Here is a 24,406-nt window from a genome sequence, read left to right as displayed (position 1 = left end):
TTTCACAAAAAAGTGAAATTTTCAAAAATTCAGAAAATTGGCTGAAAACGACTAAATATCAAGGACTCATCGGGCGAATCGCTCTGGAGCTGAAATCGGAACGCTCACTGATAATTCCCCTCTCTGAAAGTCTGATAAACTACGGAAAAATGATCAAGTCGAAAAAAAATTTTTTTCAACAATTTCAATTTTACCCCCGTGGGATATATATTCTACCCACACACATTTGGAACTCTCCTGGGGTACCCTCACACATATTATTCCCTCATGTAGCGGATATTTTCACAAAAAAGTGAAATTTTCAAAAATTCAGAAAATTGGCTGAAAACGACTAAATATCAAGGACTTATCAGGCGAATCGCTCTGGAAATGAAATCGGAATGCTCACTGACATTTCCCCTCTCTGAAAGTCTGATAAACTACGGAAAAATGATCAAGTTCAAAAAAATTTTTTTTCAACAATTTCAATTTTACCCACGTGGGATATATATTCTACCCACACACATTTGGAACTCTCCTGGGGTACCCTCACACATATTATTCCCTCATTTAGTGGATATTTTCACAAAAAAGTGAAATTTTCAAAAATTAAGAAAATTGGCTGAAAACGACTAAATATCAAGGACTTATCAGGCGAATCGCTCTGGAAATGAAATCGGAATGCTCACTGACATTTCCCCTCTCTGAAAGTCTGATAAACTACGGAAAAATGATCGAGTCCAAAAAAAATTTTTTTTCAACTTTTTTCAATTTTACCCCCGTGGGATATATATTCTACCCACCCACATTTGGAACTCTCCTGGGGTACCCTCACACATATTATTCCCTCATTTAGCGGATATTTTCACAAAAAAGTGAAATTTTCAAAAATTCAGAAAATTGGCTGAAAACGACTAAATGTCAAGGACTTATAAGCCAAATCGCTCTGGAACTGAAATCGGAACGCTCACTGACAATTCCCCTCTCTGAAAGTCTGATAAACGCCGGAAAAATGACTAAGTCCAAAAAAAATTTTTTTTAATCTTTTTTCAATTTTACCCCCGTGGGATATATATTCTACCCACACACATTTGGAACTCTCCTGGGGTACCCTCACACATATTATTCCCTCATTTAGCGGATATTTTCACAAAAAAGTGAAATTTTCAAAAATTCAGAAAATTGGCTGAAAACGACTAAATATCAAGGACTCATCGGGCGAATCGCTCTGGAACTGAAATCGGAACGCTCACTGACAATTCCCCTCTCTGAAAGTCTGATAAACTACGGAAAAATGATCAAGTCCAAAAAAAATTTTTTTCAACAATTTCAATTTTACACCCGTGGGATATATATTCTACCCACACACATTTGGAACTCTCCTGGGGTACCCTCACACATATTATTCCCTCATTTAGCGGATATTTTCACAAAAAAGTGAAATTTTCAAAAATTCAGAAAATTGGCTGAAAACGACTAAATATCAAGGACTTATCGAGCGAATCGCTCTGGAAATGAAATCGGAATGCTCACTGACATTTACCCTCTCTGAAAGTCTGATAAACTACGGAAAAATGATCAAGTTCAAAAAAATTTTTTTTCAACAATTTCAATTTTACCCCCGTGGGATATATATTCTACCCACACACATTTGGAACTCTCCTGGGGTACCCTCACACATATTATTCCCTCATTTAGTGGATATTTTCACAAAAAAGTGAAATTTTCAAAAATTCAGAAAATTGGCTGAAAACGACTAAATATCAAGGACTCATCGGGCGAATCGCTCTGGAACTGAAATCGGAACGCTCACTGACAATTCCCCTCTCTGAAACTTTGATAAACTACGGAAAAATGATCAAGTCCAAAAAAAAATTTTTTCATCAATTTCAATTTTACCCCCGTGGGATATATATTCTACCCACACACATTTGGAACTCTCCTGGGGTACCCTCACACATATTATTACCTCATTTAGCGGATATTTTCACAAAAAAGTGAAATTTTCAAAAATTCTGAAAATTGGCTGAAAACGACTAAATATCAAGGACTTATCAGCCAAATCGCTCTCAAAATGAAATCGGAATGCTCACTGACATTTCCCCTCTCTGAAAGTCTGATAAACACCGGAAAAATGACTATGTCCAAAAAAAATTTTTTTTCAACTTTTTTCAATTTTACCCCCGTGGGATATATATTCTACCCACACACATTTGGAACTCTCCTGGGGTACCCTCACACTTATTATTCCCTCATTAAGCGGATATTTTCACAAAAAAGTGAAATTTTCAAAAATTCAGAAAATTGGCTGAAAACGACTAAATATCAAGGACTCATCGGGCGAATCGCTCTGGAACTGAAATCGGAACGCTCAGTGACAATTCCCCTCTCTGAAAGTCTGATAAACTACGGAAAAATGATCAAGTCCAAAAAAAATTTTTTTTAACAATTTCAATTTTACCCCCGTGGGATATATATTCTACCCACACACATTTGGAACTCTCCTGGGGTACCCTCACACATATCATTCCCTCATTTAGCGGATATTTTCACAAAAAAGTGAAATTTTCAAAAATTCAGAAAATTGGCTGAAAATGACTAAATATCAAGGACTTATCGAGCGAATCGCTCTGGAAATGAAATCGGAATGCTCACTGACATTTACCCTCTCTGAAAGTCTGATAAACACCGGAAAAATGACTAAGTCCAAAAAAAATTTTTTTTCAACTTTTTCCAATTTTACCCCCGTGGGATATATATTCTACCCACACACATTTGGAACTCTCCTGGGGTACCCTCACACATATTATTCCCTCATTTAGTGGATATTTTCACAAAAAAGTGAAATTTTCAAAAATTCAGAAAATTGTCTGAAAACGACTAAATATCAAGTACTCATCGGGCGAATCACTCAGGAACTGAAATCGGAATACTCACTGACATTTCCCCTCTCTGAAAGTCTGATAAACGCCGGAAAAATGACTAAGTCCAAAAAAAATTTTTTTTCAACTTTTTTCAATTTTACCCCCGTGGGATATATATTCTACCCACACACATTTCGAACTCACCTGGGGTACCCTCACACATATTATTCCCTCATTTAGCGGATATTTTCACAAAAAAGTGAAATTTTCAAAAATTCAGAAAATTGGCTGAAAACGACTAAATATCAAGGACATATCGGGCGAATCGCTCTCGAAATGAAATCGGAATGCTCACTGACATTTCCCCTCTCTGAAAGTCTGATAAACTACGGAAAAATGATCAAGTTCAAAAAAATTTTTTTTCAACAATTTCAATTTTACCCCCGTGGGATATATATTCTACCCACACACATTTGGAACTCTCCTGGGGTACCCTCACACATATTATTCCCTCATTTAGTGGATATTTTCACAAAAAATTGAAATTTTCAAAAATTCAGAAAATTGGCTGAAAAAGACAAAATATCAAGGACTCATCGCGCGAATCGCTCTGTAACTGAAATCGGAACGCTCACTGACATTTCCCCTCTCTGAGTGTCTGATAAACTACGGAAAAATGATCAAGTCCAAAAAAAATTTTTTGCAACAATTTCAATTTTACCCCCGTGGGATATATATGTTACCCACACACATTTGGAACTCTCCTGGGGTACCCTCACACATATTATTCCCTCATTTAGCGGATATTTTCACAAAAAAGTGAAATTTTCAAAAATTCAGAAAATTGGCTGAAAACGACTAAATATCAAGGACTCATCGGGCGAATCGCTCTGGAACTGAAATCGGAACGCTCACTGACAATTCCCCTCTCTGAAACTTTGATAAACTACAGAAAAATGATCAAGTCCAAAAAAAAATTTTTTCATCAATTTCAATTTTACCCCCGTGGGATATATATTCTACCCACACACATTTGGAACTCTCCTGGGGTACCCTCACACATATTATTACCTCATTTAGCGGATATTTTCACAAAAAAGTGAAATTTTCAAAAATTCAGAAAATTGGCTGAAAACGACTAAATATCAAGGACTTATCAGCCAAATCGCTCTCGAAATGAAATCGGAATGCTCACTGACATTTCCCCTCTCTGAAAGTCTGATAAACACCGGAAAAATGACTAAGTCCAAAAAAAATTTTTTTTCAACTTTTTTCAATTTTACCCCCGTGGGATATATATTCTACCCACACACATTTCGAACTCACCTGGGGTACCCTCACACATATTATTCCCTCATTTAGCGGATATTTTCACAAAAAAGTGAAATTTTCAAAAATTCAGAAAATTGGCTGAAAACGACTAAATATCAAGGACATATCGGGCGAATCGCTCTCGAAATGAAATCAGAATGCTCACTGACATTTCCCCTCTCTGAAAGTCTGATAAACTACGGAAAAATGATCAAGTTCAAAAAAATTTTTTTTCAACAATTTCAATTTTACCCCCGTGGGATATATATTCTACCCACACACATTTGGAACTCTCCTGGGGTACCCTCACACATATTATTCCCTCATTTAGTGGATATTTTCACAAAAAAGTGAAATTTTCAAAAATTCAGAAAATTGGCTGAAAACGACTAAATATCAAGGACTTATCAGCCAAATCGCCCTCGAAATGAAATCGGAATGCTCACTGACATTTCCCCTCTCTGAAAGTCTGATAAACACCGGAAAAATGACTATGTCCAAAAAAAATTTTTTTTCAACTTTTTTCAATTTTACCCCCGTGGGATATATATTCTACCCACACACATTTGGAACTCTCCTGGGGTACCCTCACACTTATTATTCCCTCATTAAGCGGATATTTTCACAAAAAAGTGAAATTTTCAAAAATTCAGAAAATTGGCTGAAAACGACTAAATATCAAGGACTCATCGGGCGAATCGCTCTGGAACTGAAATCGGAACGCTCACTGACAATTCCCCTCTCTGAAAGTCTGATAAACTACGGAAAAATGATCAAGTCCAAAAAAAATTTTTTTCAACAATTTCAATTTTACCCCCGTGGGATATATATTCTACCCACACACATTTGGAACTCTCCTGGGGTACCCTCAAACATATTATTCCCTCATTTAGCGGATATTTTCACAAAAAAGTGAAATTTTCAAAAATTCAGAAAATTGGCTGAAAACGACTAAATATCAAGGACTTATCGAGCGAATCGCTCTGGAAATGAAATCGGAATGCTCACTGACATTTACCCTCTCTGAAAGTCTGATAAACACCGGAAAAATGACTAAGTCCAAAAAAAAATTTTTTTCAACTTTTTTCAATTTTACCCCCGTGGGATATATATTCTACCCACACACATTTGGAACTCTCCTGGGGTACCCTCACACATATTATTCCCTCATTTAGTGGATATTTTCACAAAAAAGTGAAATTTTCAAAAATTCAGAAAATTGTCTGAAAACGACTAAATATCAAGGACTCATCGGGCGAATCACTCAGGAACTGAAATCGGAATACTCACTGACATTTCCCCTCTCTGAAAGTCTGATAAACGCTGGAAAAATGACTAAGTCCAAAAAAAATTTTTTTTCAACTTTTTTCAATTTTACCCCCGTGGGATATATATTCTACCCACACACATTTCGAACTCACCTGGGGTACCCTCACACATATTATTCCCTCATTTAGCGGATATTTTCACAAAAAAGTGAAATTTTCAAAAATTCAGAAAATTGGCTGAAAACGACAAAATATCAAGGACATATCGGGCGAATCGCTCTCGAAATGAAATCGGAATGCTCACTGACATTTCCCCTCTCTGAAAGTCTGATAAACTACGGAAAAATGATCAAGTTCAAAAAAATTTTTTTTCAACAATTTCAATTTTACCCCCGTGGGATATATATTCTACCCACACACATTTGGAACTCTGCTGGGGTACCCTCACACATATTATTCCCTCATTTAGTGGATATTTTCACAAAAAATTGAAATTTTCAAAAATTCAGAAAATTGGCTGAAAACGACTAAATATCAAGGACTTATCAGCCAAATCGCCCTCGAAATGAAATCGGAATGCTCACTGACATTTCCCCTCTCTGAAAGTCTGATAAACACCGGAAAAATGACTATGTCCAAAAAAAATTTTTTTTCAACTTTTTTCAATTTTACCCCCGTGGGATATATATTCTACCCACACACATTTGGAACTCTCCTGGGGTACCCTCACACTTATTATTCCCTCATTAAGCGGATATTTTCACAAAAAAGTGAAATTTTCAAAAATTCAGAAAATTGGCTGAAAACGACTAAATATCAAGGACTCATCGGGCGAATCGCTCTGGAACTGAAATCGGAATACTCACTGACATTTCCCCTCTCTGAAAGTCTGATAAACGCTGGAAAAATGACTAAGTCCAAAAAAAATTTTTTTTCAACTTTTTTCAATTTTACCCCGTGGGATATATATTCTACCCACACACATTTCGAACTCACCTGGGGTACCCTCACACATATTATTCCCTCATTTAGCGGATATTTTCACAAAAAAGTGAAATTTTCAAAAATTCAGAAAATTGGCTGAAAATGACAAAATATCAAGGACATATCGGGCGAATCGCTCTCGAAATGAAATCGGAATGCTCACTGACATTTCCCCTCTCTGAAAGTCTGATAAACTACGGAAAAATGATCAAGTTCAAAAAAATTTTTTTTCAACAATTTCAATTTTACCCCCGTGGGATATATATTCTACCCACACACATTTGGAACTCTGCTGGGGTACCCTCACACATATTATTCCCTCATTTAGTGGATATTTTCACAAAAAATTGAAATTTTCAAAAATTCAGAAAATTGTCTGAAAACGGCTAAATATCAAGGACTCATCGGGCGAATCACTCAGGAACTGAAATCGGAATACTCACTGACATTTCCCCTCTCTGAAAGTCTGATAAACGCCGGAAAAATGACTAAGTCCAAAAAAAATTTTTTTTCAACTTTTTTCAATTTTACCCCCGTGGGATATATATTCTACCCACACACATTTCGAACTCACCTGGGGTACCCTCACACATATTATTCCCTCATTTAGCGGATATTTTCACAAAAAAGTGAAATTTTCAAAAATTCAGAAAATTGGCTGAAAACGACTAAATATCAAGGACATATCGGGCGAATCGCTCTCGAAATGAAATCGGAATGCTCACTGACATTTCCCCTCTCTGAAAGTCTGATAAACTACGGAAAAATGATCAAGTTCAAAAAAATTTTTTTTCAACAATTTCAATTTTACCCCCGTGGGATATATATTCTACCCACACACATTTGGAACTCTCCTGGGGTACCCTCACACATATTATTCCCTCATTTAGTGGATATTTTCACAAAAAATGAAATTTTCAAAAATTCAGAAAATTGGCTGAAAACGACAAAATATCAAGGACTCATCGCGCGAATCGCTCTGTAACTGAAATCGGAACGCTCACTGACATTTCCCCTCTCTGAGTGTCTGATAAACTACGGAAAAATGATCAAGTCCAAAAAAAATTTTTTGCAACAATTTCAATTTTACCCCCGTGGGATATATATGTTACCCACACACATTTGGAACTCTCCTGGGGTACCCTCACACATATTATTCCCTCATTTAGCGGATATTTTCACAAAAAAGTGAAATTTTCAAAAATTCAGAAAATTGGCTGAAAACGACTAAATATCAAGGACTCATCGGGCGAATCGCTCTGGAACTGAAATCGGAACGCTCACTGACAATTCCCCTCTCTGAAACTTTGATAAACTACAGAAAAATGATCAAGTCCAAAAAAAAATTTTTTCATCAATTTCAATTTTACCCCCGTGGGATATATATGTTACCCACACACATTTGGAACTCTCCTGGGGTACCCTCACACATATTATTACCTCATTTAGCGGATATTTTCACAAAAAAGTGAAATTTTCAAAAATTCAGAAAATTGGCTGAAAACGACAAAATATCAAGGACATATCGGGCGAATCGCTCTCGAAATGAAATCGGAATGCTCACTGACATTTCCCCTCTCTGAAAGTCTGATAAACTACGGAAAAATGATCAAGTTCAAAAAAATTTTTTTTCAACAATTTCAATTTTACCCCCGTGGGATATATATTCTACCCACACACATTTGGAACTCTGCTGGGGTACCCTCACACATATTATTCCCTCATTTAGTGGATATTTTCACAAAAAATTGAAATTTTCAAAAATTCAGAAAATTGGCTGAAAACGACTAAATATCAAGGACTTATCAGCCAAATCGCCCTCGAAATGAAATCGGAATGCTCACTGACATTTCCCCTCTCTGAAAGTCTGATAAACACCGGAAAAATGACTATGTCCAAAAAAATTTTTTTTTCAACTTTTTTCAATTTTACCCCCGTGGGATATATATTCTACCCACACACATTTGGAACTCTCCTGGGGTACCCTCACACTTATTATTCCCTCATTAAGCGGATATTTTCACAAAAAAGTGAAATTTTCAAAAATTCAGAAAATTGGCTGAAAACGACTAAATATCAAGGACTCATCGGGCGAATCGCTCTGGAACTGAAATCGGAACGCTCACTGACAATTCCCCTCTCTGAAAGTCTGATAAACTACGGAAAAATGATCAAGTCCAAAAAAAATTTTTTTCAACAATTTCAATTTTACCCCCGTGGGATATATATTCTACCCACACACATTTGGAACTCTCCTGGGGTACCCTCACACATATCATTCCCTCATTTAGCGGATATTTTCACAAAAAAGTGAAATTTTCAAAAATTCAGAAAATTGGCTGAAAACGACTAAATATCAAGGACTTATCGAGCGAATCGCTCTGGAAATGAAATCGGAATGCTCACTGACATTTACCCTCTCTGAAAGTCTGATAAACACCGGAAAAATGACTAAGTCCAAAAAAAATTTTTTTTCAACTTTTTCCAATTTTACCCCCGTGGGATATATATTCTACCCACACACATTTGGAACTCTCCTGGGGTACCCTCACACATATTATTCCCTCATTTAGTGGATATTTTCACAAAAAAGTGAAATTTTCAAAAATTCAGAAAATTGTCTGAAAACGACTAAATATCAAGGACTCATCGGGCGAATCACTCAGGAACTGAAATCGGAATACTCACTGACATTTCCCCTCTCTGAAAGTCTGATAAACGCTGGAAAAATGACTAAGTCCAAAAAAAATTTTTTTTCAACTTTTTTCAATTTTACCCCGTGGGATATATATTCTACCCACACACATTTCGAACTCACCTGGGGTACCCTCACACATATTATTCCCTCATTTAGCGGATATTTTCACAAAAAAGTGAAATTTTCAAAAATTCAGAAAATTGGCTGAAAATGACAAAATATCAAGGACATATCGGGCGAATCGCTCTCGAAATGAAATCGGAATGCTCACTGACATTTCCCCTCTCTGAAAGTCTGATAAACTACGGAAAAATGATCAAGTTCAAAAAAATTTTTTTTCAACAATTTCAATTTTACCCCCGTGGGATATATATTCTACCCACACACATTTGGAACTCTGCTGGGGTACCCTCACACATATTATTCCCTCATTTAGTGGATATTTTCACAAAAAATTGAAATTTTCAAAAATTCAGAAAATTGTCTGAAAACGACTAAATATCAAGGACTCATCGGGCGAATCACTCAGGAACTGAAATCGGAATACTCACTGACATTTCCCCTCTCTGAAAGTCTGATAAACGCCGGAAAAATGACTAAGTCCAAAAAAAATTTTTTTTCAACTTTTTTCAATTTTACCCCCGTGGGATATATATTCTACCCACACACATTTCGAACTCACCTGGGGTACCCTCACACATATTATTCCCTCATTTAGCGGATATTTTCACAAAAAAGTGAAATTTTCAAAAATTCAGAAAATTGGCTGAAAACGACTAAATATCAAGGACATATCGGGCGAATCGCTCTCGAAATGAAATCGGAATGCTCACTGACATTTCCCCTCTCTGAAAGTCTGATAAACTACGGAAAAATGATCAAGTTCAAAAAAATTTTTTTTCAACAATTTCAATTTTACCCCCGTGGGATATATATTCTACCCACACACATTTGGAACTCTCCTGGGGTACCCTCACACATATTATTCCCTCATTTAGTGGATATTTTCACAAAAAATTGAAATTTTCAAAAATTCAGAAAATTGGCTGAAAACGACAAAATATCAAGGACTCATCGCGCGAATCGCTCTGTAACTGAAATCGGAACGCTCACTGACATTTCCCCTCTCTGAGTGTCTGATAAACTACGGAAAAATGATCAAGTCCAAAAAAAATTTTTTGCAACAATTTCAATTTTACCCCCGTGGGATATATATGTTATCCACACACATTTGGAACTCTCCTGGGGTACCCTCACACATATTATTCCCTCATTTAGCGGATATTTTCACAAAAAAGTGAAATTTTCAAAAATTCTGAAAATTGGCTGAAAACGACTAAATATCAAGGACTTATCAGCCAAATCGCCCTCGAAATGAAATCGGAATGCTCACTGACATTTCCCCTCTCTGAAAGTCTGATAAACACCGGAAAAATGACTATGTCCAAAAAAAATTTTTTTTCAACTTTTTTCAATTTTACCCCCGTGGGATATATATTCTACCCACACACATTTGGAACTCTCCTGGGGTACCCTCACACTTATTATTCCCTCATTAAGCGGATATTTTCACAAAAAAGTGAAATTTTCAAAAATTCAGAAAATTGGCTGAAAACGACTAAATATCAAGGACTCATCGGGCGAATCGCTCTGGAACTGAAATCGGAACGCTCACTGACAATTCCCCTCTCTGAAAGTCTGATAAACTACGGAAAAATGATCAAGTCCAAAAAAAATTTTTTTCAACAATTTCAATTTTACCCCCGTGGGATATATATTCTACCCACACACATTTGGAACTCTCCTGGGGTACCCTCACACATATTATTCCCTCATTTAGCGGATATTTTCACAAAAAAGTGAAATTTTCAAAAATTCAGAAAATTGGCTGAAAACGACTAAATATCAAGGACTTATCGAGCGAATCGCTCTGGAAATGAAATCGGAATGCTCACTGACATTTACCCTCTCTGAAAGTCTGATAAACACCGGAAAAATGACTAAGTCCAAAAAAAATTTTTTTTCAACTTTTTTCAATTTTACCCCCGTGGGATATATATTCTACCCACACACATTTGGAACTCTCCTGGGGTACCCTCACACATATTATTCCCTCATTTAGTGGATATTTTCACAAAAAAGTGAAATTTTCAAAAATTCAGAAAATTGTCTGAAAACGACTAAATATCAAGGACTCATCGGGCGAATCACTCAGGAACTGAAATCGGAATACTCACTGACATTTCCCCTCTCTGAAAGTCTGATAAACGCCGGAAAAATGACTAAGTCCAAAAAAAATTTTTTTTCAACTTTTTTCAATTTTACCCCCGTGGGATATATATTCTACCCACACACATTTCGAACTCACCTGGGGTACCCTCACACATATTATTCCCTCATTTAGCGGATATTTTCACAAAAAAGTGAAATTTTCAAAAATTCAGAAAATTGTCTGAAAACGACTAAATATGAAGGACTCATCGGGCGAATCACTCAGGAACTGAAATCGGAATACTCACTGACATTTCCCCTCTCTGAAAGTCTGATAAACTATGGAAAAATGATCTAGTTCAAAAAATTTTTTTTTCAACAATTTCAATTTTACCCCCGTGGGATATATATTCTACCCACACACATTTGGAACTCTCCTGGGGTACCCTCACACATATTATTCCCTCATTTAGCGGATATTTTCACAAAAAAGTGAAATTTTCAAAAATTCAGAAAATTGGCTGAAAACGACTAAATATCAAGGACTCATCGGGCGAATCGCTCTGGAACTGAAATCGGAACGCTCACTGACAATTCCCCTCTCTGAAACTTTGATAAACTACAGAAAAATGATCAAGTCCAAAAAAAAATTTTTTCATCAATTTCAATTTTACCCCCGTGGGATATATATTCTACCCACACACATTTGGAACTCTCCTGGGGTACCCTCACACATATTATTACCTCATTTAGCGGATATTTTCACAAAAAAGTGAAATTTTCAAAAATTCTGAAAATTGGCTGAAAACGACTAAATATCAAGGACTTATCAGCCAAATCGCTCTCGAAATGAAATCGGAATGCTCACTGACATTTCCCCTCTCTGAAAGTCTGATAAACACCGGAAAAATGACTATGTCCAAAAAAAATTTTTTTTCAACTTTTTTCAATTTTACCCCCGTGGGATATATATTCTACCCACACACATTTGGAACTCTCCTGGGGTACCCTCACACTTATTATTCCCTCATTAAGCGGATATTTTCACAAAAAAGTGAAATTTTCAAAAATTCAGAAAATTGGCTGAAAACGACTAAATATCAAGGACTCATCGGGGGAATCGCTCTGGAACTGAAATCGGAACGCTCACTGACAATTCCCCTCTCTGAAAGTCTGATAAACTACGGAAAAATGATCAAGTCCAAAAAAAATTTTTTTCAACAATTTCAATTTTACCCCTGTGGGATATATATTCTACCCACACACATTTGGAACTCTCCTGGGGTACCCTCACACATATTATTCCCTCATTTAGCGGATATTTTCATAAAAGTGAAATTTTCAAAAATTCAGAAAATTGGCTGAAAACGACTAAATATCAAGGACTTATCAGCCAAATCGCTCTCGAAATGAAATCGGAATGCTCACTGACATTTCCCCTCTCTGAAAGTCTGATAAACGCCGGAAATATGATCAAGTCCAAAAAAAATTTTTTTTCAACTTTTTTCAATTTTACCCCCGTGGGATATATATTCTACCCACACACATTTGGAACTCTCCTGGGGTACCCTCACACATATTATTCCCTCATTTAGTGGATATTTTCACAAAAAATTGAAATTTTCAAAAATTCAGAAAATTGGCTGAAAACGACTAAATATCAAGGACTCATCGGGCGAATCGCTCTGGAACTGAAATCGGAACGCTCACTGACATTTCCCCTCTCTGGGTGTCTGATAAACTACGGAAAAATGATCAAGTCCAAAAAAAATTTTTTGCAACAATTTCAATTTTACCCCCGTGGGATATATATTCTACCCACACACATTTGGAACTCTGCTGGGGTACCCTCACACATATTATTCCCTCATTTAGTGGATATTTTCACAAAAAATTGAAATTTTCAAAAATTCAGAAAATTGGCTGAAAACGACTAAATATCAAGAACTCATCGCGCGAATCGCTCTGGAACTGAAATCGGAACGCTCACTGACATTTCCCCTCTCTGAGTGTCTGATAAACTACGGAAAAATGATCAAGTCCAAAAAAAATTTTTTGCAACAATTTCAATTTTACCCCCGTGGGATATATATTCTACCCACACACATTTGGAACTCTCCTGGGGTACCCTCACACATATTATTCCCTCATTTAGCGGATATTTTCACAAAAAAGTGAAATTTTCAAAAATTCTGAAAATTGGCTGAAAACGACTAAATATCAAGGACTCATCGGGCGAATCGCTCTGGAACTGAAATCGGAACGCTCACTGACAATTCCCCTCTCTGAAACTTTGATAAACTACAGAAAAATGATCAAGTCCAAAAAAAAATTTTTTCATCAATTTCAATTTTACCCCCGTGGGATATATATTCTACCCACACACATTTGGAACTCTCCTGGGGTACCCTCACACATATTATTACCTCATTTAGCGGATATTTTCACAAAAAAGTGAAATTTTCAAAAATTCAGAAAATTGGCTGAAAACGACTAAATATCAAGGACTTATCAGCCAAATCGCTCTCGAAATGAAATCGGAATGCTCACTGACATTTCCCCTCTCTGAAAGTCTGATAAACACCGGAAAAATGACTATGTCCAAAAAAAATTTTTTTTCAACTTTTTTCAATTTTACCCCCGTGGGATATATATTCTACCCACACACATTTGGAACTCTCCTGGGGTACCCTCACACTTATTATTCCCTCATTAAGCGGATATTTTCACAAAAAAGTGAAATTTTCAAAAATTCAGAAAATTGGCTGAAAACGACTAAATATCAAGGACTCATCGGGGGAATCGCTCTGGAACTGAAATCGGAACGCTCACTGACAATTCCCCTCTCTGAAAGTCTGATAAACTACGGAAAAATGATCAAGTCCAAAAAAAATTTTTTTCAACAATTTCAATTTTACCCCCGTGGGATATATATTCTACCCACACGCATTTGGAACTCTCCTGGGGTACCCTCACACATATTATTCCCTCATTTAGCGGATATTTTCACAAAAAAGTGAAATTTTCAAAAATTCAGAAAATTGGCTGAAAACGACTAAATATCAAGGACTTATCAGCCAAATCGCTCTCGAAATGAAATCGGAATGCTCACTGACATTTCCCCTCTCTGAAAGTCTGATAAACGCCGGAAATATGATCAAGTCCAAAAAAAATTTTTTTTCAACTTTTTTCAATTTTACCCCCGTGGGATATATATTCTACCCACACACATTTGGAACTCTCCTGGGGTACCCTCACACATATTATTCCCTCATTTAGTGGATATTTTCACAAAAAATTGAAATTTTCAAAAATTCAGAAAATTGGCTGAAAACGACTAAATATCAAGGACTCATCGGGCGAATCGCTCTGGAACTGAAATCGGAACGCTCACTGACATTTCCCCTCTCTGGGTGTCTGATAAACTACGGAAAAATGATCAAGTCCAAAAAAAATTTTTTGCAACAATTTCAATTTTACCCCCGTGGGATATATATTCTACCCACACACATTTGGAACTCTCCTGGGGTACCCTCACACATATTATTCCCTCATTTAGCGGATATTTTCACAAAAAAGTGAAATTTTCAAAAATTCAGAAAATTGGCTGAAAACGACTAAATATCAAGGACTCATCGGCCGAATCGCTCTGTAACTGAAATCGGAACGCTCACTGACAATTCCCCTCTCTGAAAGTCTGATAAACTACGGAAAAATGATCAAGTCGAAAAAAAAATTTTTTCAACAATTTCAATTTTACCCCCGTGGGATATATATTCTACCCACACACATTTGGAACTCTCCTGGGGTACCCTCACACATATTATTCCCTCATTTAGCGGATATTTTCACAAAAAAGTGAAATTTTCAAAAATTCTGAAAATTGGCTGAAAACGACTAAATATCAAGGACTCATCGGGCGAATCGCTCTGGAACTGAAATCGGAACGCTCACTGACAATTCCCCTCTCTGAAACTTTGATAAACTACAGAAAAATGATCAAGTCCAAAAAAAAATTTTTTCATCAATTTCAATTTTACCCCCGTGGGATATATATTCTACCCACACACATTTGGAACTCTCCTGGGGTACCCTCACACATATTATTACCTCATTTAGCGGATATTTTCACAAAAAAGTGAAATTTTCAAAAATTCAGAAAATTGGCTGAAAACGACTAAATATCAAGGACTTATCAGCCAAATCGCTCTCGAAATGAAATCGGAATGCTCACTGACATTTCCCCTCTCTGAAAGTCTGATAAACACCGGAAAAATGACTATGTCCAAAAAAAATTTTTTTTCAACTTTTTTCAATTTTACCCCCGTGGGATATATATTCTACCCACACACATTTGGAACTCTCCTGGGGTACCCTCACACTTATTATTCCCTCATTAAGCGGATATTTTCACAAAAAAGTGAAATTTTCAAAAATTCAGAAAATTGGCTGAAAACGACTAAATATCAAGGACTCATCGGGGGAATCGCTCTGGAACTGAAATCGGAACGCTCACTGACAATTCCCCTCTCTGAAAGTCTGATAAACTACGGAAAAATGATCAAGTCCAAAAAAAATTTTTTTCAACAATTTCAATTTTACCCCCGTGGGATATATATTCTACCCACACACATTTGGAACTCTCCTGGGGTACCCTCACACATATTATTCCCTCATTTAGCGGATATTTTCACAAAAAAGTGAAATTTTCAAAAATTCAGAAAATTGGCTGAAAACGACTAAATATCAAGGACTTATCAGCCAAATCGCTCTCGAAATGAAATCGGAATGCTCACTGACATTTCCCCTCTCTGAAAGTCTGATAAACGCCGGAAATATGATCAAGTCCAAAAAAAATTTTTTTTCAACTTTTTTCAATTTTACCCCCGTGGGATATATATTCTACCCACACACATTTGGAACTCTCCTGGGGTACCCTCACACATATTATTCCCTCATTTAGTGGATATTTTCACAAAAAATTGAAATTTTCAAAAATTCAGAAAATTGGCTGAAAACGACTAAATATCAAGGACTCATCGGGCGAATCGCTCTGGAACTGAAATCGGAACGCTCACTGACATTTCCCCTCTCTGGGTGTCTGATAAACTACGGAAAAATGATCAAGTCCAAAAAAAATTTTTTGCAACAATTTCAATTTTACCCCCGTGGGATATATATTCTACCCACACACATTTGGAACTCTCCTGGCTTACCCTCACACATATTATTCCCTCATTTAGCGGATATTTTCACAAAAAAGTGAAATTTTCAAAAATTCAGAAAATTGGCTGAAAACGACTAAATATCAAGGACTCATCGGCCGAATCGCTCTGTAACTGAAATCGGAACGCTCACTGACAATTCCCCTCTCTGAAAGTCTGATAAACTACGGAAAAATGATCAAGTCGAAAAAAAAATTTTTTCAACAATTTCAATTTTACCCCCGTGGGATATATATTCTACCCACACACATTTGGAACTCTCCTGGGGTACCCTCACACATATTATTCCCTCATTTAGCGGATATTTTCACAAAAAAGTGAAATTTTCAAAAATTCTGAAAATTGGCTGAAAACGACTAAATATCAAGGACTTATCAGCCAAATCTCTCTCGAAATGAAATCGGAATGCTCACTGACATTTCCCCTCTCTGAAAGTCTGATAAACGCCGGAAAAATGACTATGTCCAAAAAAAATTTTTTTTCAACTTTTTTCAATTTTACCCCCGTGGGATATATATTCTACCCACACACATTTGGAACTCTCCTGGGGTACCCTCACACTTATTATTCCCTCATTAAGCGGATATTTTCACAAAAAAGTGAAATTTTCAAAAATTCAGAAAATTGGCTGAAAACGACTAAATATCAAGGACTCATCGGGGGAATCGCTCTGGAACTGAAATCGGAACGCTCACTGACAATTCCCCTCTCTGAAAGTCTGATAAACTACGGAAAAATGATCAACTCCAAAAAAAATTTTTTTCAACAATTTCAATTTTACCCCCGTGGGATATATATTCTACCCACACACATTTGGAACTCTCCTGGGGTACCCTCACACATATTATTCCCTCATTTAGCGGATATTTTCACAAAAAAGTGAAATTTTCAAAAATTCAGAAAATTGGCTGAAAACGACTAAATATCAAGGACTTATCAGCCAAATCGCTCTCGAAATGAAATCGGAATGCTCACTGACATTTCCCCTCTCTGAAAGTCTGATAAACGCCGGAAATATGATCAAGTCCAAAAAAAATTTTTTTTCAACTTTTTTCAATTTTACCCCCGTGGGATATATATTCTACCCACACACATTTGGAACTCTCCTGGAGTACCCTCACACATATTATTCCCTCATTTAGTGAATATTTTCACAAAAAATTGAAATTTTCAAAAATTCAGAAAATTGGCTGAAAACGACTAAATATCAAGGAATCATCGGGCGAATCGCTCTGGAACTGAAATCGGAACGCTCACTGACATTTCCCCTCTCTGGGTGTCTGATAAACTACGGAAAAATGATCAAGTCCAAAAAAAATTTTTTGCAACAATTTCAATTTTACCCCCGTGGGATATATATTCTACCCACACACATTTGGAACTCTCCTGGGGTACCCTCACACATATTATTCCCTCATTTAGCGGATATTTTCACAAAAAAGTGAAATTTTCAAAAATTCAGAAAATTAGCTGAAAACGACTAAATATCAAGGACTTATCGGGCGAATCGCTCTCGAAATGAAATCGGAATGCTCACTGACATTTCCCCTCTCTGAAAGTCTGATAAACTACGGAAAAATGATCAAGTCCAAAAAAAATTTTTTTCAACAATTTCAATTTTACCCCCGTGGGATATATATTCTACCCACACACATTTGGAATTCTCCTGGGGTACCCTCACACATATTATTCCCTTATTTAGCGGATATTTTCACAAAAAAGTGAAATTTTCAAAAATTCTGAAAATTGGCTGAAAACGACTAAATATCAAGGACTCATCGGGCGAATTGCTCTGGAACTGAAATCGGAACGCTCACTGACAATTCCCCTCTCTGAAAGTCTGATAAACTACGGAAAAATGATCAAGTCGAAAAAAATTTTTTTTCAACAATTTCAATTTTACCCCCGTGGGATATATATTCTACCCACACACATTTGGAACTCTCCTGGGGTACCCTCACACATATTATTCCCTCATTTAGCGGATATTTTCACAAAAAAGTGAAATTTTCAAAAATTCAGAAAATTGGCTGAAAACGACTAAATATCAAGGACTTATCAGCCAAATCTCTCTCGAAATGAAATCGGAATGCTCACTGACATTTCCCCTCTCTGAAAGTCTGATAAACGCCGGAAAAATGACTATGTCCAAAAAAAATTTTTTTTCAACTTTTTTCAATTTTACCCCCGTGGGATATATATTCTACCCACACACATTTGGAACTCTCCTGGGGTACCCTCACACTTATTATTCCCTCATTAAGCGGATATTTTCACAAAAAAGTGAAATTTTCAAAAATTCAGAAAATTGGCTGAAAACGACTAAATATCAAGGACTCATCGGGGGAATCGCTCTGGAACTGAAATCGGAACGCTCACTGACAATTCCCCTCTCTGAAAGTCTGATAAACTACGGAAAAATGATCAACTCCAAAAAAAATTTTTTTCAACAATTTCAATTTTACCCCCGTGGGATATATATTCTACCCACACACATTTGGAACTCTCCTGGGGTACCCTCACACATATTATTCCCTCATTTAGCGGATATTTTCACAAAAAAGTGAAATTTTCAAAAATTCAGAAAATTGGCTGAAAACGACTAAATATCAAGGACTTATCAGCCAAATCGCTCTCGAAATGAAATCGGAATGCTCACTGACATTTCCCCTCTCTGAAAGTCTGATAAACGCCGGAAATATGATCAAGTCCAAAAAAAATTTTTTTTCAACTTTTTTCAATTTTACCCCCGTGGGATATATATTCTACCCACACACATTTGGAACTCTCCTGGGGTACCCTCACACATATTATTCCCTCATTTAGTGGATATTTTCACAAAAAATTGAAATTTTCAAAAATTCAGAAAATTGGCTGAAAACGACTAAATATCAAGGAATCATCGGGCGAATCGCTCTGGAACTGAAATCGGAACGCTCACTGACATTTCCCCTCTCTGGGTGTCTGATAAACTACGGAAAAATGATCAAGTCCAAAAAAAATTTTTTGCAACAATTTCAATTTTACCCCCGTGGGATATATATTCTACCCACACACATTTGGAACTCTCCTGGGGTACCCTCACACATATTATTCCCTCATTTAGCGGATATTTTCACAAAAAAGTGAAATTTTCAAAAATTCAGAAAATTAGCTGAAAACGACTAAATATCAAGGACTTATCGGGCGAATCGCTCTCGAAATGAAATCGGAATGCTCACTGACATTTCCCCTCTCTGAAAGTCTGATAAACTACGGAAAAATGATCAAGTCCAAAAAAAATTTTTTTCAACAATTTCAATTTTACCCCCGTGGGATATATATTCTACCCACACACATTTGGAATTCTCCTGGGGTACCCTCACACATATTATTCCCTTATTTAGCGGATATTTTCACAAAAAAGTGAAATTTTCAAAAATTCTGAAAATTGGCTGAAAACGACTAAATATCAAGGACTCATCGGGCGAATTGCTCTGGAACTGAAATCGGAACGCTCACTGACAATTCCCCTCTCTGAAAGTCTGATAAACTACGGAAAAATGATCAAGTCGAAAAAAATTTTTTTTCAACAATTTCAATTTTACCCCCGTGGGATATATATTCTACCCACACACATTTGGAACTCTCCTGGGGTACCCTCACACATATTATTCCCTCATTTAGCGGATATTTTCACAAAAAAGTGAAATTTTCAAAAATTCAGAAAATTGGCTGAAAACGACTAAATATCAAGGACTTATCAGCCAAATCTCTCTCGAAATGAAATCGGAATGCTCACTGACATTTCCCCTCTCTGAAAGTCTGATAAACTATGGAAAAATGATCAAGTTCAAAAAAATTTTTTTTCAACAATTTCAATTTTACCCCCGTGGGATATATATTCTACCCACACACATTTGGAACTCTCCTGGGGTACCCTCACACATATTATTCCCTCATTTAGTGGATATTTTCACAAAAAATTGAAATTTTCAAAAATTCAGAAAATTGGCTGAAAACGACTAAATATCAAGGACTCATCGCGCGAATCGCTCTGGAACTGAAATCGGAACGCTCACTGACATTTCCCCTCTCTGAGTGTCTGATAAACTACGGAAAAATGATCAAGTCCAAAAAAAATTTTTTGCAACAATTTCAATTTTACCCCCGTGGGATATATATTCTACCCACACACATTTGGAACTCTCCTGGGGTACCCTCACACATATTATTCCCTCATTTAGCGGATATTTTCACAAAAAAGTGAAATTTTCAAAAATTCAGAAAATTGGCTGAAAACGACTAAATATCAAGGACTCATCGGGCGAATCGCTCTGGAACTGAAATCGGAACGCTCACTGACAATTCCCCTCTCTGAAACTTTGATAAACTACAGAAAAATGATCAAGTCCAAAAAAAAATTTTTTCATCAATTTCAATTTTACCCCCGTGGGATATATATTCTACCCACACACATTTGGAACTCTCCTGGGGTACCCTCACACATATTATTACCTCATTTAGCGGATATTTTCACAAAAAAGTGAAATTTTCAAAAATTCAGAAAATTGGCTGAAAACGACTAAATATCAAGGACTTATCAGCCAAATCGCTCTCGAAATGAAATCGGAATGCTCACTGACATTTCCCCTCTCTGAAAGTCTGATAAACACCGGAAAAATGACTAAGTCCAAAAAAAATTTTTTTTCAACTTTTTTCAATTTTACCCCCGTGGGATATATATTCTACCCACACACATTTGGAACTCTCCTGGGGTACCCTCACACATATTATTCCCTCATTTAGTGGATATTTTCACAAAAAAGTGAAATTTTCAAAAATTCAGAAAATTGTCTGAAAACGACTAAATATCAAGGACTCATCGGGCGAATCACTCAGGAACTGAAATCGGAATACTCACTGACATTTCCCCTCTCTGAAAGTCTGATAAACGCCGGAAAAATGTCTAAGTCCAAAAAAAATTTTTTTTCAACTTTTTTCAATTTTACCCCCGTGGGATATATATTCTACCCACACACATTTGGAACTCTCCTGGGGTACCCTCACACATATTATTCCCTCATTTAGTGGATATTTTCACAAAAAATTGAAATTTTCAAAAATTCAGAAAATTGGCTGAAAACGACTAAATATCAAGGACTCATCGGGCGAATCGCTCTGGAACTGAAATCGGAACGCTCACTGACATTTCCCCTCTCTGGGTGTCTGATAAACTACGGAAAAATGATCAAGTCCAAAAAAAATTTTTTGCAACAATTTCAATTTTACCCCCGTGGGATATATATTCTACCCACACACATTTGGAACTCTCCTGGGGTACCCTCACACATATTATTCCCTCATTTAGCGGATATTTTCACAAAAAAGTGAAATTTTCAAAAATTCAGAAAATTGGCTGAAAACGACTAAATATCAAGGACTCATCGGCCGAATCGCTCTGTAACTGAAATCGGAACGCTCACTGACAATTCCCCTCTCTGAAAGTCTGATAAACTACGGAAAAATGATCAAGTCGAAAAAAAATTTTTTTCAACAATTTCAATTTTACCCCCGTGGGATATATATTCTACCCACACACATTTGGAACTCTCCTGGGGTACCCTCACACATATTATTCCCTCATTTAGCGGATATTTTCACAAAAAAGTGAAATTTTCAAAAATTCTGAAAATTGGCTGAAAACGACTAAATATCAAGGACTTATCAGCCAAATCTCTCTCGAAATGAAATCGGAATGCTCACTGACATTTCCCCTCTCTGAAAGTCTGATAAACGCCGGAAAAATGACTATGTCCAAAAAAAATTTTTTTTCAACTTTTTTCAATTTTACCCCCGTGGGATATATATTCTACCCACACACATTTGGAACTCTCCTGGGGTACCCTCACACTTATTATTCCCTCATTAAGCGGATATTTTCACAAAAAAGTGAAATTTTCAAAAATTCAGAAAATTGGCTGAAAACGACTAAATATCAAGGACTCATCGGGGGAATCGCTCTGGAACTGAAATCGGAACGCTCACTGACAATTCCCCTCTCTGAAAGTCTGATAAACTACGGAAAAATGATCAAGTCCAAAAAAAATTTTTTTCAACAATTTCAATTTTACCCCCGTGGGATATATATTCTACCCACACACATTTGGAATTCTCCTGGGGTACCCTCACACATATTATTCCCTCATTTAGCGGATATTTTCACAAAAAAGTGAAATTTTCAAAAATTCAGAAAATTGGCTGAAAACGACTAAATATCAAGGACTCATCGGGCGAATCGCTCTGGAACTCAAATCGGAACGCTCACTGACAATTCCCCTCTCTGAAAGTCTGATAAACTACGGAAAAATGATCAAGTCGAAAAAAATTTTTTTTCAACAATTTCAATTTTACCCCCGTGGGATATATATTCTACCCACACACATTTGGAACTCTCCTGGGGTACCCTCACACATATTATTCCCTCATTTAGCGGATATTTTCACAAAAAAGTGAAATTTTCAAAAATTCAGAAAATTGGCTGAAAACGACTAAATATCAAGGACTTATCAGCCAAATCTCTCTCGAAATGAAATCGGAATGCTCACTGACATTTCCCCTCTCTGAAAGTCTGATAAACGCCGGAAAAATGACTAAGTCCAAAAAAAATTTTTTTTAAACTTTTTTCAATTTTACCCCCGTGGGATATATATTCTACCCACACACATTTGGAACTCTCCTGGGGTACCCTCACACATATTATTCCCTCATTTAGCGGATATTTTCACAAAAAAGTGAAATTTTCAAAAATTCAGAAAATTGGCTGAAAACGACTAAATATCAAGGACTCATCGGGCGAATCGCTCTGGAACTGTAATCGGAACGCTCACTGACAATTCCCCTCTCTGAAAGTCTGATAAACTACGGAAAAATGATCGAGACCAAAAAAAATTTTTTTTCAACTTTTTTCAATTTTACCCCCGTGGGATATATATTCTACCCACACACATTTGGAACTCTCCTGGGGTACCCTCACACATATTATTCCCTTATTTAGCGGATATTTTCACAAAAAAGTGAAATTTTCAAAAATTCTGAAAATTGGCTGAAAACGACTAAATATCAAGGACTCATCGGGCGAATTGCTCTGGAACTGAAATCGGAACGCTCACTGACAATTCCCCTCTCTGAAAGTCTGATAAACTACGGAAAAATGATCAAGTCGAAAAAAATTTTTTTTCAACAATTTCAATTTTACCCCCGTGGGATATATATTCTACCCACACACATTTGGAACTCTCCTGGGGTACCCTCACACATATTATTCCCTCATTTAGCGGATATTTTCACAAAAAAGTGAAATTTTCAAAAATTCAGAAAATTGGCTGAAAACGACTAAATATCAAGGACTTATCAGCCAAATCTCTCTCGAAATGAAATCGGAATGCTCACTGACATTTCCCCTCTCTGAAAGTCTGATAAACTATGGAAAAATGATCAAGTTCAAAAAAATTTTTTTTCAACAATTTCAATTTTACCCCCGTGGGATATATATTCTACCCACACACATTTGGAACTCTCCTGGGGTACCCTCACACATATTATTCCCTCATTTAGTGGATATTTTCACAAAAAATTGAAATTTTCAAAAATTCAGAAAATTGGCTGAAAACGACTAAATATCAAGGACTCATCGCGCGAATCGCTCTGGAACTGAAATCGGAACGCTCACTGACATTTCCCCTCTCTGAGTGTCTGATAAACTACGGAAAAATGATCAAGTCCAAAAAAAATTTTTTGCAACAATTTCAATTTTACCCCCGTGGGATATATATTCTACCCACACACATTTGGAACTCTCCTGGGGTACCCTCACACATATTATTC

The sequence above is a fragment of the Phyllobates terribilis genome, unplaced genomic scaffold, assembly GCF_046119375.1.
Source record: "Phyllobates terribilis strain yellow unplaced genomic scaffold, ASM4611937v1 Scaffold_3__8_contigs__length_932513732, whole genome shotgun sequence".
In the NCBI taxonomy this organism is placed as follows: Eukaryota; Metazoa; Chordata; class Amphibia; order Anura; family Dendrobatidae; genus Phyllobates; species Phyllobates terribilis.
This window is presented reverse-complemented; position numbering follows the sequence as displayed.